The sequence below is a fragment of the Parasteatoda tepidariorum genome, chromosome 2, assembly GCF_982258835.1.
Source record: "Parasteatoda tepidariorum strain Cologne lab strain chromosome 2, Ptep-v5.0, whole genome shotgun sequence".
NCBI classification, from domain to species: domain Eukaryota; kingdom Metazoa; phylum Arthropoda; class Arachnida; order Araneae; family Theridiidae; genus Parasteatoda; species Parasteatoda tepidariorum.
This window is the reverse complement of record NC_141756.1, coordinates 47,533,324-47,559,951: the sequence shown is the minus strand read 5'-3', so window position 1 is coordinate 47,559,951 and position 26,628 is coordinate 47,533,324. Positions and strand designations below refer to the sequence as shown.

Sequence of the window (26,628 nt, the reverse complement as noted above, 5' to 3'; positions counted from 1 at the left end):
TTTTATCTGTCTTCCGCAATCGGGCGATTCTTTCTCTTTCTTCTATTTTATACTTATAATATTTTCTCTGTTTATCGGCACTAACGGATTGAGCCCGGATAGTTCAGTCGGTAGAGCGTTAGGCTTTTAACCTAACGGTCCAGGGTTCGAGTCCCTGTTCAGGCGATCCCTTTTTTTACTTCTATTTTATACTTGGAATATTGTGTCTGCCTTCCGCGATCGGGTGATTCTTTCTCTTTCTTCTATTTTATACTTATAATATTTTATCTGTTTATCGGCACTAACGGATTGAGCTCGGATAGCTCAGTCGGTAGAGCGTTAGGCTTTTAACCTAACGGTCCAGGGTTCGAGTCCCTGTTCGGGCGATCCCATTTTTAACTTGTATTTTATACTTGGAATAATTTATCTGTCTTCCGCGATCGGGCGATTCTTTCTCTTTCTTCTATTTTATACTTATAATATTTTATCTGTTTATCGGCACTAACGGATTGAGCCCGGATAGCTCAGTCGGTAGAGCGTTAGGCTTTTAACCTAACGGTCAAGGGTTCGAGTCCCTGTTCGGGCGATCCCTTTTTTTACTTGTATTTTATACTTGGAATATTCTATCTGTCTTCCGCGATCGGGCGATTCTTTCTCTTTCTTCTATTTTATACATATAATATTTTATCTGTTTATCGGAACTAACGGATTAAGCCCGGATAGCTCAGTCGGTAGAGCGTTAGGCTTTTAACCTAACGGTCCTGGGTTCGAGTCCCTGTTCGGGCGATCCCTTTTTTTACTTCTATTTTATACTTGGAAAATTCTATCTGTCTTCCGCAATCGGGCGATTATTTCTCTTTCTTCTATTTTATACTTATAATATTTTATCTGTTTATCGGCACTAACGGATTGAGCCCCGATAGCTCAGTCGGTAGAGCGTTAGGCTTTTAACCTAACGGTTCAGGTTTCGAGTCCCTGTTCATGCGATCCCTTTTTTAACTTGTATTTTATACTCGGAAAATTCTATCTGTCTTCCGCGATCGGGCGATTCTTTCTCTTTCTTCTATTTTATACTTATAATATTTTATCTGTTTATCGGCACTAACGGATTGAGCCCGGATAGCTCAGTCGGTAGAGCGTTAGGCTTTTAACCTTACGGTCCAGGGTTTGAGTCCCTGTTCGAGTGATCCTTTTTTTTACTTCTATTTTATACTTGGAAAATTCTATCTGTCTTCCGCGAACGGGCGATTCTTTCTCTTTCTTCTATTTTATACTTATAATATTTTCTCTGTTTATCGGCACTAACGGATTGAGCCCGGATAGTTCAGTCGGTAGAGCGTTAGGCTTTTAACCTAACGGTCCAGGGTTCGAGTCCCTGTTCGGGCGATCCCTTTTTTTACCTCTATTTTATACTTGGAATATTGTGTCTGCCTTCCGCGATCGGGTGATTCTTTCTCTTTCTTCTATTTTATACTTATAATATTTTATCTGTTTATCGGCACTAACGGATTGAGCTCGGATAGCTCAGTCGGTAGAGCGTTAGGCTTTTAACCTAACGGTCCAGGGTTCGAGTCCCTGTTCGGGCGATCCCATTTTTAACTTGTATTTTATACTTGGAATATTTTATCTGTCTTCCGCGATCGGGCGATTCTTTCTCTTTCTTCTATTTTATACTTATAATATTTTATCTGCTTATCGGCACAAACGGAATGAGCCCGCATAGCTCAGTCGGTAGAGCGTTAGGCCTTTTACCTAACGGTCCAGGGATCGAGTCCCTGTTCGGGCGATCCCTTTTTTTACTTCTATGTTATACTTGGAAAATTCTATCTGTCTTCCGCGATCGGGCGATTCTTTCTCTTTCTTCTATTTTATACTTATAATATTTTATCTGCTTATCGGCACATTCGGAATGAGCCCGGATAGCTCAGTCGGAAGAGCGTTAGGCTTTTAACCTAACGGTCCAGGGTTCGAATCCCTGCTCGGACGATTCCTTTTTTTACTTGTATTTTATACTTGGAATATTTTATCTGTCTTCCGCGATCGGGCGATTTTTTGTCTTTCTTCTATTTTATACTTATAATATTTTATCTGTTTTTCGGCAATAACGAATTGAGCCCGGATAGCTCAGTCGGTAGAGCGTTAGGCTTTTAACCTAACGGTCCAGGAATCGAGTCCCTGTTCGGGCGATCCCTTTTTTTACTTCTATTTTATACTTGGAAAATTCTATCTGTCTTCCGCGATCGGGCGATTCTTTTTCTTACTTCTATTTTATACTTATAATATTTTATCTGTTTCTCGGCACTAACGGATTGAGCCCGGATATCTCAGTCGGTAGAGCGTTAGGCTTTTAAACTAACGGTCCAGGGTTCGAGTCCCTGTTCGGGCGATCCCTTTTTTTACTTCTATTTTATACTTGGAAAATTCTGTCTTCCGCGATCGGGCGATTCTTTCTCTTTCTTCTATTTTATACTTATAATATTTTATCTGTTTATCGGCACAAACGGAAGGAGCCCGGATAGTTCAGTCGGTAGAGCGTTAGGCTTTTATCCTAACGGTCCAGGGTTCGAGTCCCTGCTCGGGCGATCCCTTCTTTTACTTCTATTTTATACTTGGAAAATTCTATCTGTCTTCCGCAATCGGGCGATTATTTCTCTTTCTTCTATTTTATACTTATAATATTTTATCTGCTTATCGGCACATTCGGAATGAGCCCGGATAGCTCAGTCGGTAGAGCGTTAGGCTTTTAAACTAACGGTCCAGGTTTCGAGTCCCTGTTCGGGCGATCCCTTTTTTTACTTCTATTTTATACTTGGAAAATTCTGTCTTCCGCGAACGGGCGATTCTTTCTCTTTCTTCTATTTTATACTTATAATATTTTATCTGTTTATCGGCACAAACGAAATGAACCCGGATAGCTCAGTCGGTAGAGCGTTAGGCTTTTAACCTAACGGTCCAGGGTTCGAGTCCCTGTTCGGGCGATCCCTTCTTTTACTTGTATTTTATACTTGGAATATTTCATGTCTTCCGCGATCGGGCGATTATTTTTCTTACTTCCATTTTATACTTATAATATTTTATCTGCTTATCGGCACAAACGGAATGAGCCCGGATAGCTCAGTCGGTAGAGCGTTAGGCTTTTAACCTAACGGTCCAGGGTTCGAGTCTCTGTTCGGGCGATACCTTTTTTTAATTGTATTTTATACTTGGTATATTTCATCTGTCTTCCGCGATCGGGCGATTATTTTTCTTACTTCTATTTTATACTTATAATATTTTATCTGTTTATCGGCACAAACGGAATGAGCCCGGATAGCTCAGTCGGAAAGAGCGTTAGGCTTGTATCCTAACGGTCCAGGGATCGAGTCCCTGTTCGGGCAATCCCTTTTTTAACTTCTATTTTATACTTGGAAAATTCTATCTGTCTTCCGCGAACGGGCGATTCTTTCTCTTTCTTCTATTTTATTCTTATAATATTTTATCTGTTTATCGGCACTAACGGATTGAGCCCGGATAGCTCATTCCGTAGAGCGTTAGGCTTTCAACCTAACGGTCCAGGGTTCAAGTCCCTGTTCGGACGATCCCTTTTTTTACTTGTATTTTATACTTGGAATATTTTATCTGTCTTCCGCGATCGGGCGATTCTTTCTCTTTCTTCTATTTTATACTTATAATATTTTATCTGCTTATCGGCTAAAACGGAATGAGCCCGCATAGCTCAGTCGGTAGAGCGTTAGGCTTTTTACCTAACGGTCCAGGGTTCGAGTCCCTGCTCGGGCGTTCCCTTTTTTTACTTCTATGTTATACTTGGAAAATTTTATCTGTCTTCCGCGATCGGGCGATTCTTTCTCTTTCTTCTATTTTATACTTATAATATTTTATCTGCTTATCGTCACATTCGGAATGAGCCCGGATAGCTCAGTCGGAAGAGCGTTAGGCTTTTAACCTAACGGTCCAGGGATCGAGTCCCTGCTCGGACGATTCCTTTTTTAACTTGTATTTTATACTTGGAATAATTTATCTGTCTTCCGCGATCGGGCGATTTTTTCTCTTTCTTCTATTTTATACTTATAATATTTTATCTGTTTTTCGGCAATAACGGATTGAGCCCGGATAGCTCAGTCGGTAGAGCGTTATTCTTTTAACCTAACGGTCCAGGGTTCGAGTCCCTGTTCGGGCGATCCCTTTTTTTACTTCTATTTTATACTTGGAAAATTCTATCTGTCTTCCGCGATCGGGCGATTCTTTTTCTTCTATTTTATACTTATAATATTTTATCTGTTTATCGGCACTAACGGATTGAGCCCGGATAGCTCAGTCGGTAGAGCGTTAGGCTTTTAACCTAACGGTCCCTGTTCGGGCGATCCCTTTTTTTACTTCTATTTTATACTTGGAAAATTCTGTCTTCCGCGATCGGGCGATTCTTTCTCTTTCTTCTATTTTATACTTATAATATTTTATCTGTTTATCGGCACAAGCGAAATGAGCCCGGATAGCTCAGTCGGTAGAGCGTTAGGCTTTTAACCTAACGGTCCAGGGTTCGAGTTCCTGTTCGGGCGGTCCCTTCTTTTACTTGTATTTTATACTTGGAATATTTCATGTCTTCCGCGATTGGGCGATTATTTTTCTTACTTCCATTTTATACTTATAATATTTTATCTGCTTATCGGCACAAACGGAATGAGCCCGGATAGCTCAGTTGGTAGAGCGTTAGGCTTTTAACCTAACGGTCCAGGGTTCGAGTCCCTGTTCGGGCGATCCCTTTTTTTAATTGTATTTTATACTTGGAATATTTCATCTGTCTTCCGCGATCGGGCGATTATTTTTCTTACTTCTATTTTATACTTATAATATTTTATCTGTTTATCGGCACAAACGGAATGAGCCCGGATAGCTCAGTCGGTAGAGCGTTAGGCTTTTAACCTAAGGGTCCAAGGTTCGAGTCCCTGTTCGGGCGATCCCCTTTTTTACTTGTATTTTATACTTGGAATATTTTATCTGTCTTCCGCGATCGGGCGATTATTTTTCTTACTTCTATTTTATATTTATAATATTTTATCTGTTTATCGGCACAAACGGAATGAGCTCGGATAGCTCATTCGGTAGAGCGTTAGGCCTTTAACCTAACAGTCCAGGGTTCGATTCCCTGTTCGGGCGATCCCTTTTTTTGCTTCTATTTTATACTTGGAATATTTTATCTGTCCTCCGCGATCGGGCGATTATTTTTCTTACCTCTATTTTATACTTATAATATTTTATCTGTTTATCGGCACGAACGGAATGAGCCAGGATAGCTCAGTCGGTAGAGCGTTAGGCTTATAACCTAACGATCAAAGGTTCGAGTCCCTGTTCGGGCGTTCCCTTTTTTTATTGTATTTTATACTTGGAATATTTCATGTGTCTTCCGCGATCGGGCGATTATTTTTCTTACTTCTATTTTATACTTATAATATTTTATCTGCTTATCGGCACAAACGGAATGAGCCCGGATAGCTCAGTCAGTAGAGCGTTAGGCTTTTAACCTAACGGTCCAGGGTTCGAGTCCCTGCTCGGGCGATCCCTTTTTTTTACTTGTATTTTATACTTGGAATATTCTGTCTTCCGCGATCGGGCGATTCTTTCTCTTTCTTCTATTTTATACTTATAATATTTTATCTGTTTATCGGCACAAACGAAATGAGGCCGGATAGCTCAGTCGGTAGAGCGTTAGGCTTTTAACCTAACGGTCCAGGGTTCGAGTTCCTGTTCGGGCGGTCCCTTCTTTTACTTGTATTTTATACTTGGAATATTTCATGTCTTCCGCGATCGGGCGATTATTTTTCTTACTTCCATTTTATACTTATAATATTTTATCTGCTTATCGGCACAAACGGAATGAGCCCGGATAGCTCAGTCGGTAGAGCGTTAGGCTTTTAACCTAACGGTCCAGGGTTCGAGTCCCTGTTCGGGCGATCCCTTTTTTTAATTGTATTTTATACTTGGAATATTTCATCTGTCTTCCGCGATCGGGCGATTATTTTTCTTACTTCTATTTTATACTTATAATATTTTATCTGTTTATCGTCACATTCGGAATGAGCCCGGATAGCTCCGTCGGAAGAGCGTTAGGCTTTTAACCTAACGGTCCAGGGATCGAGTCCCTGCTCGGACGATTCCTTTTTTAACTTGTATTTTATACTTGGAATATTTTATCTGTCTTCCGCGATCGGGCGATTCTTTTTCTTCTATTTTATACTTATAATATTTTATCTGTTTATCGGCACAAACGGAATGAGCCCGGATAGCTCAGTCGGTAGAGCGTTAGGCTTTTAACCTAACGGTCCAGGGTTCGAGTCCCTGTTCGGGCGATCCCTTTTTTTACTTCTATTTTATACTTGGAAAATTCTATCTGTCTTCCGCGATCGGGCGATTCTTTTTCTTCTATTTTATACTTATAATATTTTATCTGTTTATCGGCACTAACGGATTGAGCCCGGATAGCTCAGTCGGTAGAGCGTTAGGCTTTTAACCTAACGGTTCCTGTTCGGGCGATCCCTTTTTTTACTCCTATTTTATACTTGGAAAATTCTGTCTTCCGCGATCGGGCGATTCTTTCTCTTTCTTCTATTTTATACTTATAATATTTTATCTGTTTATCGGCACAAACGAAATGAGCCCGGATAGCTCAGTCGGTAGAGCGTTAGGCTTTTAACCTAACGGTCCAGGGTTCGAGTTCCTGTTCGGGCGGTCCCTTCTTTTACTTGTATTTTATACTTGGAATATTTCATGTCTTCCGCGATCGGGCGATTATTTTTCTTACTTCCATTTTATACTTATAATATTTTATCTGCTTATCGGCACAAACGGAATGAGCCCGGATAGCTCAGTCGGTAGAGCGTTAGGCTTTTAACCTAACGGTCCAGGGTTCGAGTCCCTGTTCGGGCGATCCCTTTTTTTAATTGTATTTTATACTTGGAATATTTCATCTGTCTTCCGCGATCGGGCGATTATTTTTCTTACTTCTATTTTATACTTATAATATTTTATCTGTTTATCGGCACAAACGGAATGAGCCCGGATAGCTCAGTCGGTAGAGCGTTAGGCTTTTAACCTAACGGTCCAAGGTTCGAGTCCCTGTTCGGGCGATCCCCTTTTTTACTTGTATTTTATACTTGGAATATTTTATCTGTCTTCCGCGATCGGGCGATTATTTTTCTTACTTCTATTTCATATTTATAATATTTTATCTGTTTATCGGCACAAACGGAATGAGCTCGGATAGCTCATTCGGTAGAGCGTTAGGCCTTTAACCTAACGGTCCAGGGTTCGAGTCCCTGTTCGGGCGATCCCTTTTTTTGCTTCTATTTTATACTTGGAATATTTTATCTGTCTTCCGCGATCGGGCGATTATTTTTCTTACTTCTATTTTATACTTATAATATTTTATCTGTTTATCGGCACGAACGGAATGAGCCAGGATAGCTCAGTCGGTAGAGCGTTAGGCTTATAACCTAACGGTCCACGGTTCGAGTCCCTGCTCGGGCGATCCCTTTTTTTTACTTGTATTTTATACTTGGAATATTCTGTCTTCCGCAATCGAGCGATTCTTTCTCTTTCTTCTATTTTATACTTATAATATTTCATCTGTTTGTCGGCACTAACGGATTGAGCCCGGATAGCTCAGTCGGTAGAGCGTTAGGCTTTTAACCTAACGGTCCCTGTTCGGGCGATCCCTTTTTTTACTTCTATTTTATACTTGGAAAATTCTGTCTTCCGCGATCGGGCGATTCTTTCTCTTTCTTCTATTTTATACTTATAATATTTTATCTGTTTATCGGCACAAACGAAATGAGCCCGGATAGCTCAGTCGGTAGAGCGTTAGGCTTTTAACCTAACGGTCCAGCGTTCGAGTTCCTGTTCGGGCGGTCCCTTCTTTTACTTGTATTTTATACTTGGAATATTTCATGTCTTCCGCGATCGGGCGATTATTTTTCTTACTTCCATTTTATACTTATAATATTTTATCTGCTTATCGGCACAAACGGAATGAGCCCGGATAGCTCAGTCGGTAGAGCGTTAGGCTTTTAACCTAACGGTCCAGGGTTCGAGTCCCTGTTCGGGCGATCCCTTTTTTTAATTGTATTTTATACTTGGAATATTTCATCTGTCTTCCGCGATCGGGCGATTATTTTTCTTACTTCTATTTTATACTTATAATATTTTATCTGTTTATCGGCACAAACGGAATGAGCCCGGATAGTTCAGTCGGTAGAGCGTTAGGCTTTTAACCTAACGGTCCAGGGTTCGAGTCCCTGTTCGGGCGATCCCTTTTTTTACTTCTATTTTATACTTGGAATATTGTGTCTGCCTTCCGCGATCGGGTGATTCTTTCTCTTTCTTCTATTTTATACTTATAATATTTTATCTGTTTATCGGCACAAACGGAATGAGCCCGGATAGCTCAGTCGGTAGAGCGTTAGGCTTTTAACCTAACGGTCCAGGGTTCGAGTCTCTGTTCGGGCGATACCTTTTTTTAATTGTATTTTATACTTGGTATATTTCATCTGTCTTCCGCGATCGGGCGATTATTTTTCTTACTTCTATTTTATACTTATAATATTTTATCTGTTTATCGGCACAAACGGAATGAGCCCGGATAGCTCAGTCGGTAGAGCGTTAGGCTTGTATCCTAACGGTCCAGGGATCGAGTCCCTGTTCGGGCAATCCCTTTTTTAACTTCTATTTTATACTTGGAAAATTCTATCTGTCTTCCGCGAACGGGCGATTCTTTCTCTTTCTTCTATTTTATTCTTATAATATTTTATCTGTTTATCGGCACTAACGGATTGAGCCCGGATAGCTCATTCCGTAGAGCGTTAGGCTTTCAACCTAACGGTCCAGGGTTCAAGTCCCTGTTCGGACGATCCCTTTTTTTACTTGTATTTTATACTTGGAATATTTTATCTGTCTTCCGCGATCGGGCGATTCTTTCTCTTTCTTCTATTTTATACTTATAATATTTTATCTGCTTATCGGCACAAACGGAATGAGCCCGCATAGCTCAGTCGGTAGAGCGTTAGGCTTTTTACCTAACGGTCCAGGGTTCGAGTCCCTGCTCGGGCGTTCCCTTTTTTTACTTCTATGTTATACTTGGAAAATTTTATCTGTCTTCCGCGATCGGGCGATTCTTTCTCTTTCTTCTATTTTATACTTATAATATTTTATCTGCTTATCGTCACATTCGGAATGAGCCCGGATAGCTCAGTCGGAAGAGCGTTAGGCTTTTAACCTAACGGTCCAGGGATCGAGTCCCTGCTCGGACGATTCCTTTTTTAACTTGTATTTTATACTTGGAATAATTTATCTGTCTTCCGCGATCGGGCGATTTTTTCTCTTTCTTCTATTTTATACTTATAATATTTTATCTGTTTTTCGGCAATAACGGATTGAGCCCGGATAGCTCAGTCGGTAGAGCGTTAGGCTTTTAACCTAACCGTCCCTGTTCGGGCGATCCCTTTTTTTACTTCTATTTTATACTTGGAAAATTCTGTCTTCCGCGATCGGGCGATTCTTTCTCTTTCTTCTATTTTATACTTATAATATTTTATCTGTTTATCGGCACAAGCGAAATGAGCCCGGATAGCTCAGTCGGTAGAGCGTTAGGCTTTTAACCTAACGGTCCAGGGTTCGAGTTCCTGTTCGGGCGGTCCCTTCTTTTACTTGTATTTTATACTTGGAATATTTCATGTCTTCCGCGATCGGGCGATTATTTTTCTTACTTCAATTTTATACTTATAATATTTTATCTGCTTATCGGCACAAACGGAATGAGCCCGGATAGCTCAGTCGGTAGAGCGTTAGGCTTTTAACCTAACGGTCCAGGGTTCGAGTCCCTGTTCGGGCGATCCCTTTTTTTAATTGTATTTTATACTTGGAATATTTCATCTGTCTTCCGCGATCGGGCGATTATTTTTCTTACTTCTATTTTATACTTATAATATTTTATCTGTTTATCGGCACAAACGGAATGAGCCCGGATAGCTCAGTCGGTAGAGCGTTAGGCTTTTAACCTAAGGGTCCAAGGTTCGAGTCCCTGTTCGGGCGATCCCCTTTTTTACTTGTATTTTATACTTGGAATATTTTATCTGTCTTCCGCGATCGGGCGATTATTTTTCTTACTTCTATTTTATATTTATAATATTTTATCTGTTTATCGGCACAAACGGAATGAGCTCGGATAGCTGATTCGGTAGAGCGTTAGGCCTTTAACCTAACAGTCCAGGGTTCGAGTCCCTGTTCGGGCGATCCCTTTTTTTGCTTCTATTTTATACTTGGAATATTTTATCTGTCTTCCGCGATCGGGCGATTATTTTTCTTACTTCTATTTTATACTTATAATATTTTATCTGTTTATCGGCACGAACGGAATGAGCCAGGATAGCTCAGTCGGTAGAGCGTTAGGCTTATAACCTAACGATCAAAGGTTCGAGTCCCTGTTCGGGCGTTCCCTTTTTTTATTGTATTTTATACTTGGAATATTTCATGTGTCTTCCGCGATCGGGCGATTATTTTTCTTACTTCTATTTTATACTTATAATATTTTATCTGCTTATCGGCACAAACGGAATGAGCCCGGATAGCTCAGTCAGTAGAGCGTTAGGCTTTTAACCTAACGGTCCAGGGTTCGAGTCCCTGCTCGGACGATCCCTTTTTTTTACTTGTATTTTATACTTGGAATATTCTGTCTTCCGCGATCGGGCGATTCTTTCTCTTTCTTCTATTTTATACTTATAATATTTTATCTGTTTATCGGCACAAACGAAATGAGGCCGGATAGCTCAGTCGGTAGAGCGTTAGGCTTTTAACCTAACGGTCCAGGGTTCGAGTCCCTGTTCGGGCGATCCCCTTTTTTACTTGTATTTTATACTTGGAATATTTTATCTGTCTTCCGCGATCGGGCGATTATTTTTCTTACTTCTATTTTATATTTATAATATTTTATCTGTTTATCGGCACAAACGGAATGAGCTCGGATAGCTGATTCGGTAGAGCGTTAGGCCTTTAACCTAACAGTCCAGGGTTCGAGTCCCTGTTCGGGCGATCCCTTTTTTTGCTTCTATTTTATACTTGGAATATTTTATCTGTCTTCCGCGATCGGGCGATTATTTTTCTTACTTCTATTTTATACTTATAATATTTTATCTGTTTATCGGCACGAACGGAATGAGCCAGGATAGCTCAGTCGGTAGAGCGTTAGGCTTATAACCTAACGATCAAAGGTTCGAGTCCCTGTTCGGGCGTTCCCTTTTTTTATTGTATTTTATACTTGGAATATTTCATGTGTCTTCCGCGATCGGGCGATTATTTTTCTTACTTCTATTTTATACTTATAATATTTTATCTGCTTATCGGCACAAACGGAATGAGCCCGGATAGCTCAGTCAGTAGAGCGTTAGGCTTTTAACCTAACGGTCCAGGGTTCGAGTCCCTGCTCGGACGATCCCTTTTTTTTACTTGTATTTTATACTTGGAATATTCTGTCTTCCGCGATCGGGCGATTCTTTCTCTTTCTTCTATTTTATACTTATAATATTTTATCTGTTTATCGGCACAAACGAAATGAGGCCGGATAGCTCAGTCGGTAGAGCGTTAGGCTTTTAACCTAACGGTCCAGGGTTCGAGTTCCTGTTCGGGCGGTCCCTTCTTTTACTTGTATTTTATACTTGGAATATTTCATGTCTTCCGCGATCGGGCGATTCTTTCTCTTTCTTCTATTTTATTCTTATAATATTTTATCTGTTTATCGGCACTAACGGATTGAGCCCGGATAGCTCATTCCGTAGAGCGTTAGGCTTTCAACCTAACGGTCCAGGGTTCAAGTCCCTGTTCGGAGGATCCCTTTTTTTACTTGTATTTTATACTTGGAATATTTTATCTGTCTTCCGCGATCGGGCGATTCTTTCTCTTTCTTCTATTTTATACTTATAATATTTTATCTGCTTATCGGCTAAAACGGAATGAGCCCGCATAGCTCAGTCGGTAGAGCGTTAGGCTTTTTACCTAACGGTCCAGGGTTCGAGTCCCTGCTCGGGCGTTCCCTTTTTTTACTTCTATGTTATACTTGGAAAATTTTATCTGTCTTCCGCGATCGGGCGATTCTTTCTCTTTCTTCTATTTTATACTTATAATATTTTATCTGCTTATCGTCACATTCGGAATGAGCCCGGATAGCTCAGTCGGAAGAGCGTTAGGCTTTTAACCTAACGGTCCAGGGATCGAGTCCCTGCTCGGACGATTCCTTTTTTAACTTGTATTTTATACTTGGAATAATTTATCTGTCTTCCGCGATCGGGCGATTTTTTCTCTTTCTTCTATTTTATACTTATAATATTTTATCTGTTTTTCGGCAATAACGGATTGAGCCCGGATAGCTCAGTCGGTAGAGCGTTATTCTTTTAACCTAACGGTCCAGGGTTCGAGTCCCTGTTCGGGCGATCCCTTTTTTTACTTCTATTTTATACTTGGAAAATTCTATCTGTCTTCCGCGATCGGGCGATTCTTTTTCTTCTATTTTATACTTATAATATTTTATCTGTTTATCGGCACTAACGGATTGAGCCCGGATAGCTCAGTCGGTAGAGCGTTAGGCTTTTAACCTAACGGTCCCTGTTCGGGCGATCCCTTTTTTTACTTCTATTTTATACTTGGAAAATTCTGTCTTCCGCGATCGGGCGATTCTTTCTCTTTCTTCTATTTTATACTTATAATATTTTATCTGTTTATCGGCACAAGCGAAATGAGCCCGGATAGCTCAGTCGGTAGAGCGTTAGGCTTTTAACCTAACGGTCCAGGGTTCGAGTTCCTGTTCGGGCGGTCCCTTCTTTTACTTGTATTTTATACTTGGAATATTTCATGTCTTCCGCGATTGGGCGATTATTTTTCTTACTTCCATTTTATACTTATAATATTTTATCTGCTTATCGGCACAAACGGAATGAGCCCGGATAGCTCAGTTGGTAGAGCGTTAGGCTTTTAACCTAACGGTCCAGGGTTCGAGTCCCTGTTCGGGCGATCCCTTTTTTTAATTGTATTTTATACTTGGAATATTTCATCTGTCTTCCGCGATCGGGCGATTATTTTTCTTACTTCTATTTTATACTTATAATATTTTATCTGTTTATCGGCACAAACGGAATGAGCCCGGATAGCTCAGTCGGTAGAGCGTTAGGCTTTTAACCTAAGGGTCCAAGGTTCGAGTCCCTGTTCGGGCGATCCCCTTTTTTACTTGTATTTTATACTTGGAATATTTTATCTGTCTTCCGCGATCGGGCGATTATTTTTCTTACTTCTATTTTATATTTATAATATTTTATCTGTTTATCGGCACAAACGGAATGAGCTCGGATAGCTCATTCGGTAGAGCGTTAGGCCTTTAACCTAACAGTCCAGGGTTCGATTCCCTGTTCGGGCGATCCCTTTTTTTGCTTCTATTTTATACTTGGAATATTTTATCTGTCCTCCGCGATCGGGCGATTATTTTTCTTACCTCTATTTTATACTTATAATATTTTATCTGTTTATCGGCACGAACGGAATGAGCCAGGATAGCTCAGTCGGTAGAGCGTTAGGCTTATAACCTAACGATCAAAGGTTCGAGTCCCTGTTCGGGCGTTCCCTTTTTTTATTGTATTTTATACTTGGAATATTTCATGTGTCTTCCGCGATCGGGCGATTATTTTTCTTACTTCTATTTTATACTTATAATATTTTATCTGCTTATCGGCACAAACGGAATGAGCCCGGATAGCTCAGTCAGTAGAGCGTTAGGCTTTTAACCTAACGGTCCAGGGTTCGAGTCCCTGCTCGGGCGATCCCTTTTTTTTACTTGTATTTTATACTTGGAATATTCTGTCTTCCGCGATCGGGCGATTCTTTCTCTTTCTTCTATTTTATACTTATAATATTTTATCTGTTTATCGGCACAAACGAAATGAGGCCGGATAGCTCAGTCGGTAGAGCGTTAGGCTTTTAACCTAACGGTCCAGGGTTCGAGTTCCTGTTCGGGCGGTCCCTTCTTTTACTTGTATTTTATACTTGGAATATTTCATGTCTTCCGCGATCGGGCGATTATTTTTCTTACTTCCATTTTATACTTATAATATTTTATCTGCTTATCGGCACAAACGGAATGAGCCCGGATAGCTCAGTCGGTAGAGCGTTAGGCTTTTAACCTAACGGTCCAGGGTTCGAGTCCCTGTTCGGGCGATCCCTTTTTTTAATTGTATTTTATACTTGGAATATTTCATCTGTCTTCCGCGATCGGGCGATTATTTTTCTTACTTCTATTTTATACTTATAATATTTTATCTGTTTATCGTCACATTCGGAATGAGCCCGGATAGCTCCGTCGGAAGAGCGTTAGGCTTTTAACCTAACGGTCCAGGGATCGAGTCCCTGCTCGGACGATTCCTTTTTTAACTTGTATTTTATACTTGGAATATTTTATCTGTCTTCCGCGATCGGGCGATTCTTTTTCTTCTATTTTATACTTATAATATTTTATCTGTTTATCGGCACAAACGGAATGAGCCCGGATAGCTCAGTCGGTAGAGCGTTAGGCTTTTAACCTAACGGTCCAGGGTTCGAGTCCCTGTTCGGGCGATCCCTTTTTTTACTTCTATTTTATACTTGGAAAATTCTATCTGTCTTCCGCGATCGGGCGATTCTTTTTCTTCTATTTTATACTTATAATATTTTATCTGTTTATCGGCACTAACGGATTGAGCCCGGATAGCTCAGTCGGTAGAGCGTTAGGCTTTTAACATAACGGTTCCTGTTCGGGCGATCCCTTTTTTTACTCCTATTTTATACTTGGAAAATTCTGTCTTCCGCGATCGGGCGATTCTTTCTCTTTCTTCTATTTTATACTTATAATATTTTATCTGTTTATCGGCACAAACGAAATGAGCCCGGATAGCTCAGTCGGTAGAGCGTTAGGCTTTTAACCTAACGGTCCAGGGTTCGAGTTCCTGTTCGGGCGGTCCCTTCTTTTACTTGTATTTTATACTTGGAATATTTCATGTCTTCCGCGATCGGGCGATTATTTTTCTTACTTCCATTTTATACTTATAATATTTTATCTGCTTATCGGCACAAACGGAATGAGCCCGGATAGCTCAGTCGGTAGAGCGTTAGGCTTTTAACCTAACGGTCCAGGGTTCGAGTCCCTGTTCGGGCGATCCCTTTTTTTAATTGTATTTTATACTTGGAATATTTCATCTGTCTTCCGCGATCGGGCGATTATTTTTCTTACTTCTATTTTATACTTATAATATTTTATCTGTTTATCGGCACAAACGGAATGAGCCCGGATAGCTCAGTCGGTAGAGCGTTAGGCTTTTAACCTAACGGTCCAAGGTTCGAGTCCCTGTTCGGGCGATCCCCTTTTTTACTTGTATTTTATACTTGGAATATTTTATCTGTCTTCCGCGATCGGGCGATTATTTTTCTTACTTCTATTTCATATTTATAATATTTTATCTGTTTATCGGCACAAACGGAATGAGCTCGGATAGCTCATTCGGTAGAGCGTTAGGCCTTTAACCTAACGGTCCAGGGTTCGAGTCCCTGTTCGGGCGATCCCTTTTTTTGCTTCTATTTTATACTTGGAATATTTTATCTGTCTTCCGCGATCGGGCGATTATTTTTCTTACTTCTATTTTATACTTATAATATTTTATCTGTTTATCGGCACGAACGGAATGAGCCAGGATAGCTCAGTCGGTAGAGCGTTAGGCTTATAACCTAACGGTCCACGGTTCGAGTCCCTGCTCGGGCGATCCCTTTTTTTTACTTGTATTTTATACTTGGAATATTCTGTCTTCCGCAATCGAGCGATTCTTTCTCTTTCTTCTATTTTATACTTATAATATTTCATCTGTTTGTCGGCACTAACGGATTGAGCCCGGATAGCTCAGTCGGTAGAGCGTTAGGCTTTTAACCTAACGGTCCCTGTTCGGGCGATCCCTTTTTTTACTTCTATTTTATACTTGGAAAATTCTGTCTTCCGCGATCGGGCGATTCTTTCTCTTTCTTCTATTTTATACTTATAATATTTTATCTGTTTATCGGCACAAACGAAATGAGCCCGGATAGCTCAGTCGGTAGAGCGTTAGGCTTTTAACCTAACGGTCCAGCGTTCGAGTTCCTGTTCGGGCGGTCCCTTCTTTTACTTGTATTTTATACTTGGAATATTTCATGTCTTCCGCGATCGGGCGATTATTTTTCTTACTTCCATTTTATACTTATAATATTTTATCTGCTTATCGGCACAAACGGAATGAGCCCGGATAGCTCAGTCGGTAGAGCGTTAGGCTTTTAACCTAACGGTCCAGGGTTCGAGTCCCTGTTCGGGCGATCCCTTTTTTTAATTGTATTTTATACTTGGAATATTTCATCTGTCTTCCGCGATCGGGCGATTATTTTTCTTACTTCTATTTTATACTTATAATATTTTATCTGTTTATCGGCACAAACGGAATGAGCCCGGATAGTTCAGTCGGTAGAGCGTTAGGCTTTTAACCTAACGGTCCAGGGTTCGAGTCCCTGTTCGGGCGATCCCTTTTTTTACTTCTATTTTATACTTGGAATATTGTGTCTGCCTTCCGCGATCGGGTGATTCTTTCTCTTTCTTCTATTTTATACTTATAATATTTTATCTGTTTATCGGCACAAACGGAATGAGCCCGGATAGCTCAGTCGGTAGAGCGTTAGGCTTTTAACCTAACGGTCCAGGGTTCGAGTCTCTGTTCGGGCGATACCTTTTTTTAATTGTATTTTATACTTGGTATATTTCATCTGTCTTCCGCGATCGGGCGATTATTTTTCTTACTTCTATTTTATACTTATAATATTTTATCTGTTTATCGGCACAAACGGAATGAGCCCGGATAGCTCAGTCGGTAGAGCGTTAGGCTTGTATCCTAACGGTCCAGGGATCGAGTCCCTGTTCGGGCAATCCCTTTTTTAACTTCTATTTTATACTTGGAAAATTCTATCTGTCTTCCGCGAACGGGCGATTCTTTCTCTTTCTTCTATTTTATTCTTATAATATTTTATCTGTTTATCGGCACTAACGGATTGAGCCCGGATAGCTCATTCCGTAGAGCGTTAGGCTTTCAACCTAACGGTCCAGGGTTCAAGTCCCTGTTCGGACGATCCCTTTTTTTACTTGTATTTTATACTTGGAATATTTTATCTGTCTTCCGCGATCGGGCGATTCTTTCTCTTTCTTCTATTTTATACTTATAATATTTTATCTGCTTATCGGCACAAACGGAATGAGCCCGCATAGCTCAGTCGGTAGAGCGTTAGGCTTTTTACCTAACGGTCCAGGGTTCGAGTCCCTGCTCGGGCGTTCCCTTTTTTTACTTCTATGTTATACTTGGAAAATTTTATCTGTCTTCCGCGATCGGGCGATTCTTTCTCTTTCTTCTATTTTATACTTATAATATTTTATCTGCTTATCGTCACATTCGGAATGAGCCCGGATAGCTCAGTCGGAAGAGCGTTAGGCTTTTAACCTAACGGTCCAGGGATCGAGTCCCTGCTCGGACGATTCCTTTTTTAACTTGTATTTTATACTTGGAATAATTTATCTGTCTTCCGCGATCGGGCGATTTTTTCTCTTTCTTCTATTTTATACTTATAATATTTTATCTGTTTTTCGGCAATAACGGATTGAGCCCGGATAGCTCAGTCGGTAGAGCGTTAGGCTTTTAACCTAACCGTCCCTGTTCGGGCGATCCCTTTTTTTACTTCTATTTTATACTTGGAAAATTCTGTCTTCCGCGATCGGGCGATTCTTTCTCTTTCTTCTATTTTATACTTATAATATTTTATCTGTTTATCGGCACAAGCGAAATGAGCCCGGATAGCTCAGTCGGTAGAGCGTTAGGCTTTTAACCTAACGGTCCAGGGTTCGAGTTCCTGTTCGGGCGGTCCCTTCTTTTACTTGTATTTTATACTTGGAATATTTCATGTCTTCCGCGATCGGGCGATTATTTTTCTTACTTCAATTTTATACTTATAATATTTTATCTGCTTATCGGCACAAACGGAATGAGCCCGGATAGCTCAGTCGGTAGAGCGTTAGGCTTTTAACCTAACGGTCCAGGGTTCGAGTCCCTGTTCGGGCGATCCCTTTTTTTAATTGTATTTTATACTTGGAATATTTCATCTGTCTTCCGCGATCGGGCGATTATTTTTCTTACTTCTATTTTATACTTATAATATTTTATCTGTTTATCGGCACAAACGGAATGAGCCCGGATAGCTCAGTCGGTAGAGCGTTAGGCTTTTAACCTAAGGGTCCAAGGTTCGAGTCCCTGTTCGGGCGATCCCCTTTTTTACTTGTATTTTATACTTGGAATATTTTATCTGTCTTCCGCGATCGGGCGATTATTTTTCTTACTTCTATTTTATATTTATAATATTTTATCTGTTTATCGGCACAAACGGAATGAGCTCGGATAGCTGATTCGGTAGAGCGTTAGGCCTTTAACCTAACAGTCCAGGGTTCGAGTCCCTGTTCGGGCGATCCCTTTTTTTGCTTCTATTTTATACTTGGAATATTTTATCTGTCTTCCGCGATCGGGCGATTATTTTTCTTACTTCTATTTTATACTTATAATATTTTATCTGTTTATCGGCACGAACGGAATGAGCCAGGATAGCTCAGTCGGTAGAGCGTTAGGCTTATAACCTAACGATCAAAGGTTCGAGTCCCTGTTCGGGCGTTCCCTTTTTTTATTGTATTTTATACTTGGAATATTTCATGTGTCTTCCGCGATCGGGCGATTATTTTTCTTACTTCTATTTTATACTTATAATATTTTATCTGCTTATCGGCACAAACGGAATGAGCCCGGATAGCTCAGTCAGTAGAGCGTTAGGCTTTTAACCTAACGGTCCAGGGTTCGAGTCCCTGCTCGGACGATCCCTTTTTTTTACTTGTATTTTATACTTGGAATATTCTGTCTTCCGCGATCGGGCGATTCTTTCTCTTTCTTCTATTTTATACTTATAATATTTTATCTGTTTATCGGCACAAACGAAATGAGGCCGGATAGCTCAGTCGGTAGAGCGTTAGGCTTTTAACCTAACGGTCCAGGGTTCGAGTTCCTGTTCGGGCGGTCCCTTCTTTTACTTGTATTTTATACTTGGAATATTTCATGTCTTCCGCGATCGGGCGATTATTTTTCTTACTTCCATTTTATACTTATAATATTTTATCTGCTTATCGGCACAAACGGAATGAGCCCGGATAGCTCAGTCGGTAGAGCGTTAGGCTTTTAACCTAACGGTCCAGGGTTCGAGTCCCTGTTCGGGCGATCCCTTTTTTTAATTGTATTTTATACTTGGAATATTTCATCTGTCTTCCGCGATCGGGCGATTATTTTTCTTACTTCTATTTTATACTTATAATATTTTATCTGTTTATCGTCACATTCGGAATGAGCCCGGATAGCTCCGTCGGAAGAGCGTTAGGCTTTTAACCTAACGGTCCAGGGATCGAGTCCCTGCTCGGACGATTCCTTTTTTAACTTGTATTTTATACTTGGAATATTTTATCTGTCTTCCGCGATCGGGCGATTTTTTCTCTTTCTTCTATTTTATACTTATAATATTTTATCTGTTTTTCGGCAATAACGGAATGAGCCCGGATAGCTCAGTCGGTAGAGCGTTATTCTTTTAACCTAACGGTCCAGGGTTCGAGTCCCTGTTCGGGCGATCCCTTTTTTTACTTCTATTTTATACTTGGAAAATTCTATCTGTCTTCCGCGATCGGGCGATTCTTTTTCTTCTATTTTATACTTATAATATTTTATCTGTTTATCGGCACTAACGGATTGAGCCCGGATAGCTCAGTCGGTAGAGCGTTAGGCTTTTAACCTAACGGTCCCTGTTCGGGCGATCCCTTTTTTTACTCCTATTTTATACTTGGAAAATTCTGTCTTCCGCGATCGGGCGATTCTTTCTCTTTCTTCTATTTTATACTTATAATATTTTATCTGTTTATCGGCACAAACGAAATGAGCCCGGATAGCTCAGTCGGTAGAGCGTTAGGCTTTTAACCTAACGGTCCAGGGTTCGAGTTCCTGTTCGGGCGGTCCCTTCTTTTACTTGTATTTTATACTTGGAATATTTCATGTCTTCCGCGATCGGGCGATTATTTTTCTTACTTCCATTTTATACTTATAATATTTTATCTGCTTATCGGCACAAACGGAATGAGCCCGGATAGCTCAGTCGGTAGAGCGTTAGGCTTTTAACCTAACGGTCCAGGGTTCGAGTCCCTGTTCGGGCGATCCCTTTTTTTAATTGTATTTTATACTTGGAATATTTCATCTGTCTTCCGCGATCGGGCGATTATTTTTCTTACTTCTATTTTATACTTATAATATTTTATCTGTTTATCGGCACAAACGGAATGAGCCCGGATAGCTCAGTCGGTAGAGCGTTAGGCTTTTAACCTAACGGTCCAAGGTTCGAGTCCCTGTTCGGGCGATCCCCTTTTTTACTTGTATTTTATACTTGGAATATTTTATCTGTCTTCCGCGATCGGGCGATTATTTTTCTTACTTCTATTTCATATTTATAATATTTTATCTGTTTATCGGCACAAACGGAATGAGCTCGGATAGCTCATTCGGTAGAGCGTTAGGCCTTTAACCTAACGGTCCAGGGTTCGAGTCCCTGTTCGGGCGATCCCTTTTTTTGCTTCTATTTTATACTTGGAATATTTTATCTGTCTTCCGCGATCGGGCGATTATTTTTCTTACTTCTATTTTATACTTATAATATTTTATCTGTTTATCGGCACGAACGGAATGAGCCAGGATAGCTCAGTCGGTAGAGCGTTAGGCTTATAACCTAACGGTCCAGGGTTCGAGTCCCTGCTCGGGCGATCCCTTTTTTTTACTTGTATTTTATACTTGGAATATTCTGTCTTCCGCAATCGAGCGATTCTTTCTCTTTCTTCTATTTTATACTTATAATATTTCATCTGTTTGTCGGCACTAACGGATTGAGCCCGGATAGCTCAGTCGGTAGAGCGTTAGGCTTTTAACCTAACGGTCCCTGTTCGGGCGATCCCTTTTTTTACTTCTATTTTATACTTGGAAAATTCTGTCTTCCGCGATCGGGCGATTCTTTCTCTTTCTTCTATTTTATACTTATAATATTTTATCTGTTTATCGGCACAAACGAAATGAGCCCGGATAGCTCAGTCGGTAGAGCGTTAGGCTTTTAACCTAACGGTCCAGGGTTCGAGTTCCTGTTCGGGCGGTCCCTTCTTTTACTTGTATTTTATACTTGGAATATTTCATGTCTTCCGCGATCGGGCGATTATTTTTCTTACTTCCATTTTATACTTATAATATTTTATCTGCTTATCGGCACAAACGGAATGAGCCCGGATAGCTCAGTCGGTAGAGCGTTAGGCTTTTAACCTAACGGTCCAGGGTTCGAGTCCCTGTTCGGGCGATCCCTTTTTTTAATTGTATTTTATACTTGGAATATTTCATCTGTCTTCCGCGATCGGGCGATTATTTTTCTTACTTCTATTTTATACTTATAATATTTTATCTGTTTATCGGCACAAACGGAATGAGCCCGGATAGTTCAGTCGGTAGAGCGTTAGGCTTTTAACCTAACGGTCCAGGGTTCGAGTCCCTGTTCGGGCGATCCCTTTTTTTACTTCTATTTTATACTTGGAATATTGTGTCTGCCTTCCGCGATCGGGTGATTCTTTCTCTTTCTTCTATTTTATACTTATAATATTTTATCTGTTTATCGGCACAAACGGATTGAGCTCGGATAGCTCAGTCGGTAGAGCGTTAGGCTTTTAACCTAACGGTCCAGGGTTCGAGTCCCTGTTCGGGCGATCCCATTTTTAACTTGTATTTTATACTTGGAATATTTTATCTGTCTTCCGCGATCGGGCGATTCTTTCTCTTTCTTCTATTTTATACTTATAATATTTTATCTGCTTATCGGCACAAACGGAATGAGCCCGCATAGCTCAGTCGGTAGAGCGTTAGGCTTTTTACCTAACGGTCCAGGGATCGAGTCCCTGTTCGGGCGATCCCTTTTTTTACTTCTATGTTATACTTGGAAAATTCTATCTGTCTTCCGCGATCGGGCGATTCTTTCTGTTTCTTCTATTTTATACTTATAATATTTTATCTGCTTATCGGCACATTCGGAATGAGCCCGGATAGCTCAGTCGGAAGAGCGTTAGGCTTTTAACCTAACGGTCCAGGGTTCGAATCCCTGCTCGGACGATTCCTTTTTTTACTTGTATTTTATACTTGGAATATTTTATCTGTCTTCCGCGATCGGGCGATTTTTTGTCTTTCTTCTATTTTATACTTATAATATTTTATCTGTTTTTCGGCAATAACGAATTGAGCCCGGATAGCTCAGTCGGTAGAGCGTTAGGCTTTTAACCTAACGGTCCAGGGATCGAGTCCCTGTTCGGGCGATCCCTTTTTTTACTTCTATTTTATACTTGGAAAATTCTATCTGTCTTCCGCGATCGGGCGATTCTTTTTCTTACTTCTATTTTATACTTATAATATTTTATCTGTTTATCGGCACTAACGGATTGAGCCCGGATATCTCAGTCGGTAGAGCGTTAGGCTTTTAAACTAACGGTCCAGGGTTCGAGTCCCTGTTCGGGCGATCCCTTTTTTTACTTCTATTTTATACTTGGAAAATTCTGTCTTCCGCGATCGGGCGATTCTTTCTCTTTCTTCTATTTTATACTTATAATATTTTATCTGTTTATCGGCACAAACGGAAGGAGCCCGGATAGTTCAGTCGGTAGAGCGTTAGGCTTTTATCCTAACGGTCCAGGGTTCGAGTCCCTGTTCGGGCGATCCCTTCTTTTACTTCTATTTTATACTTGGAAAATTCTATCTGTCTTCCGCAATCGGGCGATTATTTCTCTTTCTTCTATTTTATACTTATAATATTTTATCTGCTTATCGGCACATTCGGAATGAGCCCGGATAGCTCAGTCGGTAGAGCGTTAGGCTTTTAAACTAACGGTCCAGGTTTCGAGTCCCTGTTCGGGCGATCCCTTTTTTTACTTCTATTTTATACTTGGAAAATTCTGTCTTCCGCGAACGGGCGATTCTTTCTCTTTCTTCTATTTTATACTTATAATATTTTATCTGTTTATCGGCACAAACGAAATGAGCCCGGATAGCTCAGTCGGTAGAGCGTTAGGCTTTTAACCTAACGGTCCAGGGTTCGAGTTCCTGTTCGGGCGGTCCCTTCATTTACTTGTATTTTATACTTGGAATATTTCATGTCTTCCGCGATCGGGCGATTATTTTTCTTACTTCCATTTTATACTTATAATATTTTATCTGCTTATCGGCACAAACGGAATGAGCCCGGATAGCTCAGTCGGTAGAGCGTTAGGCTTTTAACCTAACGGTCCAGGGTTCGAGTCCCTGTTCGGGCGATCCCTTTTTTTAATTGTATTTTATACTTGGAATATTTCATCTGTCTTCCGCGATCGGGCGATTATTTTTCTTACTTCTATTTTATACTTATAATATTTTATCTGTTTATCGGCACAAACGGAATGAGCCCGGATAGCTCAGTCGGTAGAGCGTTAGGCTTTTAACCTAACGGTCCAAGGTTCGAGTCCCTGTTCGGGCGATCCCCTTTTTTACTTGTATTTTATACTTGGAATATTTTATCTGTCTTCCGCGATCGGGCGATTATTTTTCTTACTTCTATTTCATATTTATAATATTTTATCTGTTTATCGGCACAAACGGAATGAGCTCGGATAGCTCATTCGGTAGAGCGTTAGGCCTTTAACCTAACGGTCCAGGGTTCGAGTCCCTGTTCGGGCGATCCCTTTTTTTGCTTCTATTTTATACTTGGAATATTTTATCTGTCTTCCGCGATCGGGCGATTATTTTTCTTACTTCTATTTTATACTTATAATATTTTATCTGTTTATCGGCACGAACGGAATGAGCCAGGATAGCTCAGTCGGTAGTGCGTTAGGCTTATAACCTAACGGTCCAGGGTTCGAGTCCCTGCTCGGGCGATCCCTTTTTTTTACTTGTATTTTATACTTGGAATATTCTGTCTTCCGCAATCGGGCGATTCTTTCTCTTTCTTCTATTTTATACTTATAATATTTCATCTGTTTGTCGGCACTAACGGATTGAGCCCGGATAGCTCAGTCGGTAGAGCGTTAGGCTTTTAACCTAACGGTCCCTGTTCGGGCGATCCCTTTTTTTACTTCTATTTTATACTTGGAAAATTCTGTCTTCCGCGATCGGGCGATTATATTTCTTACTTCCATTTTATACTTATAATATTTTATCTGCTTATCGGCACAAACGGAATGAGCCCGGATAGCTCAGTCGGTAGAGCGTTAGGCTTTTAACCTAACGGTCCAAGGTTCGAGTCCCTGTTCGGGCGATCCCCTTTTTTACTTGTATTTTATACTTGGAATATTTTATCTGTCTTCCGCGATCGGGCGATTATTTTTCTTACTTCTATTTTATATTTATAATATTTTATCTGTTTATCGGCACAAACGGAATGAGCTCGGATAGCTCATTCGGTAGAGCGTTAGGCCTTTAACCTAACGGTCCAGGGTTCGAGTCCCTGTTCGGGCGATCCCTTTTTTTGCTTCTATTTTATACTTGGAATATTTTATCTGTCTTCCGCGATCGGGCGATTATTTTTCTTACTTCTATTTTATACTTATAATATTTTATCTGTTTATCGGCACGAACGGAATGAGCCAGGATAGCTCAGTCGGTAGAGCGTTAGGCTTATAACCTAACGATCAAAGGTTCGAGTCCCTGTTCGGGCGTTCCCTTTTTTTATTGTATTTTATACTTGGAATATTTCATGTGTCTTCCGCGATCGGGCGATTATTTTTCTTACTTCTATTTTATACTTATAATATTTTATCTGCTTATCGGCACAAACGGAATGAGCCCGGATAGCTCAGTCTGTAGAGCGTTAGGCTTTTAACCTAACGGTCCAGGGTTCGAGTCCCTGCTGGGGCGATCCCTTTGTTTTACTTGTATTTTATACTTGGAATATTCTGTCTTCCGCGATCGGGCGATTCTTTCTCTTTCTTCTATTTTATTCTTATAATATTTCATCTGTTTATCGGCACAAACGGAATGAGCCCGGATAGCTCAGTCGGTAGAACGTTAGGCTTTTAACCTAACGGTCCAAGGTTCGAGTCCCTGTTCGGGCGATCCCCTTTTTTACTTGTATTTTATACTTGGAATATTTTATCTGTCTTCCGCGATCGGGCGATTATTTTTCTTACTTCTATTTTATATTTATAATATTTTATCTGTTTATCGGCACAAACGGATTGAGCTCGGATAGCTCAGTCGGTAGAGCGTTAGGCTTTTAACCTAACGGTCCAGGGTTCGAGTCCCTGTTCGGGCGATCCCATTTTTAACTTGTATTTTATACTTGGAATATTTTATCTGTCTTCCGCGATCGGGCGATTCTTTCTCTTTCTTCTATTTTATACTTATAATATTTTATCTGCTTATCGGCACAAACGGAATGAGCCCGCATAGCTCAGTCGGTAGAGCGTTAGGCTTTTTACCTAACGGTCCAGGGATCGAGTCCCTGTTCGGGCGATCCCTTTTTTTACTTCTATGTTATACTTGGAAAATTCTATCTGTCTTCCGCGATCGGGCGATTCTTTCTGTTTCTTCTATTTTATACTTATAATATTTTATCTGCTTATCGGCACATTCGGAATGAGCCCGGATAGCTCAGTCGGAAGAGCGTTAGGCTTTTAACCTAACGGTCCAGGGTTCGAATCCCTGCTCGGACGATTCCTTTTTTTACTTGTATTTTATACTTGGAATATTTTATCTGTCTTCCGCGATCGGGCGATTTTTTGTCTTTCTTCTATTTTATACTTATAATATTTTATCTGTTTTTCGGCAATAACGAATTGAGCCCGGATAGCTCAGTCGGTAGAGCGTTAGGCTTTTAACCTAACGGTCCAGGGATCGAGTCCCTGTTCGGGCGATCCCTTTTTTTACTTCTATTTTATACTTGGAAAATTCTATCTGTCTTCCGCGATCGGGCGATTCTTTTTCTTACTTCTATTTTATACTTATAATATTTTATCTGTTTATCGGCACTAACGGATTGAGCCCGGATATCTCAGTCGGTAGAGCGTTAGGCTTTTAAACTAACGGTCCAGGGTTCGAGTCCCTGTTCGGGCGATCCCTTTTTTTACTTCTATTTTATACTTGGAAAATTCTGTCTTCCGCGATCGGGCGATTCTTTCTCTTTCTTCTATTTTATACTTATAATATTTTATCTGTTTATCGGCACAAACGGAAGGAGCCCGGATAGTTCAGTCGGTAGAGCGTTAGGCTTTTATCCTAACGGTCCAGGGTTCGAGTCCCTGTTCGGGCGATCCCTTCTTTTACTTCTATTTTATACTTGGAAAATTCTATCTGTCTTCCGCAATCGGGCGATTATTTCTCTTTCTTCTATTTTATACTTATAATATTTTATCTGCTTATCGGCACATTCGGAATGAGCCCGGATAGCTCAGTCGGTAGAGCGTTAGGCTTTTAA

The 26,628-nt window shown here is 40.5% G+C and overlaps 23 non-coding genes across 23 annotated transcripts; all 23 read left to right on the top strand.

The window, feature by feature from the left end:
• The first annotated feature begins 3,282 nt into the window (after positions 1-3,282).
• On the top strand, positions 3,283-3,356 carry TRNAT-UGU (transfer RNA threonine (anticodon UGU)). Its single transcript has one exon. It is a non-coding gene; the product is annotated as a tRNA-Thr (tRNA).
• A 127-nt stretch (positions 3,357-3,483) lies between these two features.
• TRNAE-UUC (transfer RNA glutamic acid (anticodon UUC)) lies at positions 3,484-3,556 on the top strand. The gene has a single exon. It is a non-coding gene; the product is annotated as a tRNA-Glu (tRNA).
• Positions 3,557-4,660: 1,104 nt separating this feature from the next.
• Positions 4,661-4,733, top strand: TRNAK-UUU (transfer RNA lysine (anticodon UUU)). Its single transcript has one exon. It is a non-coding gene; the product is annotated as a tRNA-Lys (tRNA).
• Positions 4,734-5,854: 1,121 nt separating this feature from the next.
• Positions 5,855-5,927, top strand: TRNAK-UUU (transfer RNA lysine (anticodon UUU)). The gene has a single exon. It is a non-coding gene; the product is annotated as a tRNA-Lys (tRNA).
• A 323-nt stretch (positions 5,928-6,250) lies between these two features.
• Positions 6,251-6,323, top strand: TRNAK-UUU (transfer RNA lysine (anticodon UUU)). Its single transcript has one exon. It is a non-coding gene; the product is annotated as a tRNA-Lys (tRNA).
• Positions 6,324-6,827: 504 nt separating this feature from the next.
• On the top strand, positions 6,828-6,900 carry TRNAK-UUU (transfer RNA lysine (anticodon UUU)). Its single transcript has one exon. It is a non-coding gene; the product is annotated as a tRNA-Lys (tRNA).
• Positions 6,901-8,005: 1,105 nt separating this feature from the next.
• TRNAK-UUU (transfer RNA lysine (anticodon UUU)) lies at positions 8,006-8,078 on the top strand. Its single transcript has one exon. It is a non-coding gene; the product is annotated as a tRNA-Lys (tRNA).
• Positions 8,079-8,605: 527 nt separating this feature from the next.
• Positions 8,606-8,678, top strand: TRNAT-UGU (transfer RNA threonine (anticodon UGU)). Its single transcript has one exon. It is a non-coding gene; the product is annotated as a tRNA-Thr (tRNA).
• A 127-nt stretch (positions 8,679-8,805) lies between these two features.
• Positions 8,806-8,878, top strand: TRNAE-UUC (transfer RNA glutamic acid (anticodon UUC)). Its single transcript has one exon. It is a non-coding gene; the product is annotated as a tRNA-Glu (tRNA).
• Positions 8,879-9,786: 908 nt separating this feature from the next.
• TRNAK-UUU (transfer RNA lysine (anticodon UUU)) lies at positions 9,787-9,859 on the top strand. Its single transcript has one exon. It is a non-coding gene; the product is annotated as a tRNA-Lys (tRNA).
• A 3,094-nt stretch (positions 9,860-12,953) lies between these two features.
• On the top strand, positions 12,954-13,026 carry TRNAK-UUU (transfer RNA lysine (anticodon UUU)). The gene has a single exon. It is a non-coding gene; the product is annotated as a tRNA-Lys (tRNA).
• Positions 13,027-14,147: 1,121 nt separating this feature from the next.
• Positions 14,148-14,220, top strand: TRNAK-UUU (transfer RNA lysine (anticodon UUU)). The gene has a single exon. It is a non-coding gene; the product is annotated as a tRNA-Lys (tRNA).
• A 323-nt stretch (positions 14,221-14,543) lies between these two features.
• On the top strand, positions 14,544-14,616 carry TRNAK-UUU (transfer RNA lysine (anticodon UUU)). Its single transcript has one exon. It is a non-coding gene; the product is annotated as a tRNA-Lys (tRNA).
• A 504-nt stretch (positions 14,617-15,120) lies between these two features.
• On the top strand, positions 15,121-15,193 carry TRNAK-UUU (transfer RNA lysine (anticodon UUU)). Its single transcript has one exon. It is a non-coding gene; the product is annotated as a tRNA-Lys (tRNA).
• A 1,105-nt stretch (positions 15,194-16,298) lies between these two features.
• On the top strand, positions 16,299-16,371 carry TRNAK-UUU (transfer RNA lysine (anticodon UUU)). Its single transcript has one exon. It is a non-coding gene; the product is annotated as a tRNA-Lys (tRNA).
• A 527-nt stretch (positions 16,372-16,898) lies between these two features.
• On the top strand, positions 16,899-16,971 carry TRNAT-UGU (transfer RNA threonine (anticodon UGU)). Its single transcript has one exon. It is a non-coding gene; the product is annotated as a tRNA-Thr (tRNA).
• Positions 16,972-17,098: 127 nt separating this feature from the next.
• On the top strand, positions 17,099-17,171 carry TRNAE-UUC (transfer RNA glutamic acid (anticodon UUC)). Its single transcript has one exon. It is a non-coding gene; the product is annotated as a tRNA-Glu (tRNA).
• Positions 17,172-18,079: 908 nt separating this feature from the next.
• On the top strand, positions 18,080-18,152 carry TRNAK-UUU (transfer RNA lysine (anticodon UUU)). Its single transcript has one exon. It is a non-coding gene; the product is annotated as a tRNA-Lys (tRNA).
• Positions 18,153-19,273: 1,121 nt separating this feature from the next.
• On the top strand, positions 19,274-19,346 carry TRNAK-UUU (transfer RNA lysine (anticodon UUU)). Its single transcript has one exon. It is a non-coding gene; the product is annotated as a tRNA-Lys (tRNA).
• A 904-nt stretch (positions 19,347-20,250) lies between these two features.
• On the top strand, positions 20,251-20,323 carry TRNAK-UUU (transfer RNA lysine (anticodon UUU)). Its single transcript has one exon. It is a non-coding gene; the product is annotated as a tRNA-Lys (tRNA).
• Positions 20,324-20,850: 527 nt separating this feature from the next.
• On the top strand, positions 20,851-20,923 carry TRNAI-UAU (transfer RNA isoleucine (anticodon UAU)). Its single transcript has one exon. It is a non-coding gene; the product is annotated as a tRNA-Ile (tRNA).
• A 505-nt stretch (positions 20,924-21,428) lies between these two features.
• Positions 21,429-21,501, top strand: TRNAK-UUU (transfer RNA lysine (anticodon UUU)). Its single transcript has one exon. It is a non-coding gene; the product is annotated as a tRNA-Lys (tRNA).
• A 1,917-nt stretch (positions 21,502-23,418) lies between these two features.
• TRNAK-UUU (transfer RNA lysine (anticodon UUU)) lies at positions 23,419-23,491 on the top strand. The gene has a single exon. It is a non-coding gene; the product is annotated as a tRNA-Lys (tRNA).
• The last annotated feature ends 3,137 nt before the right edge of the window (positions 23,492-26,628 follow it).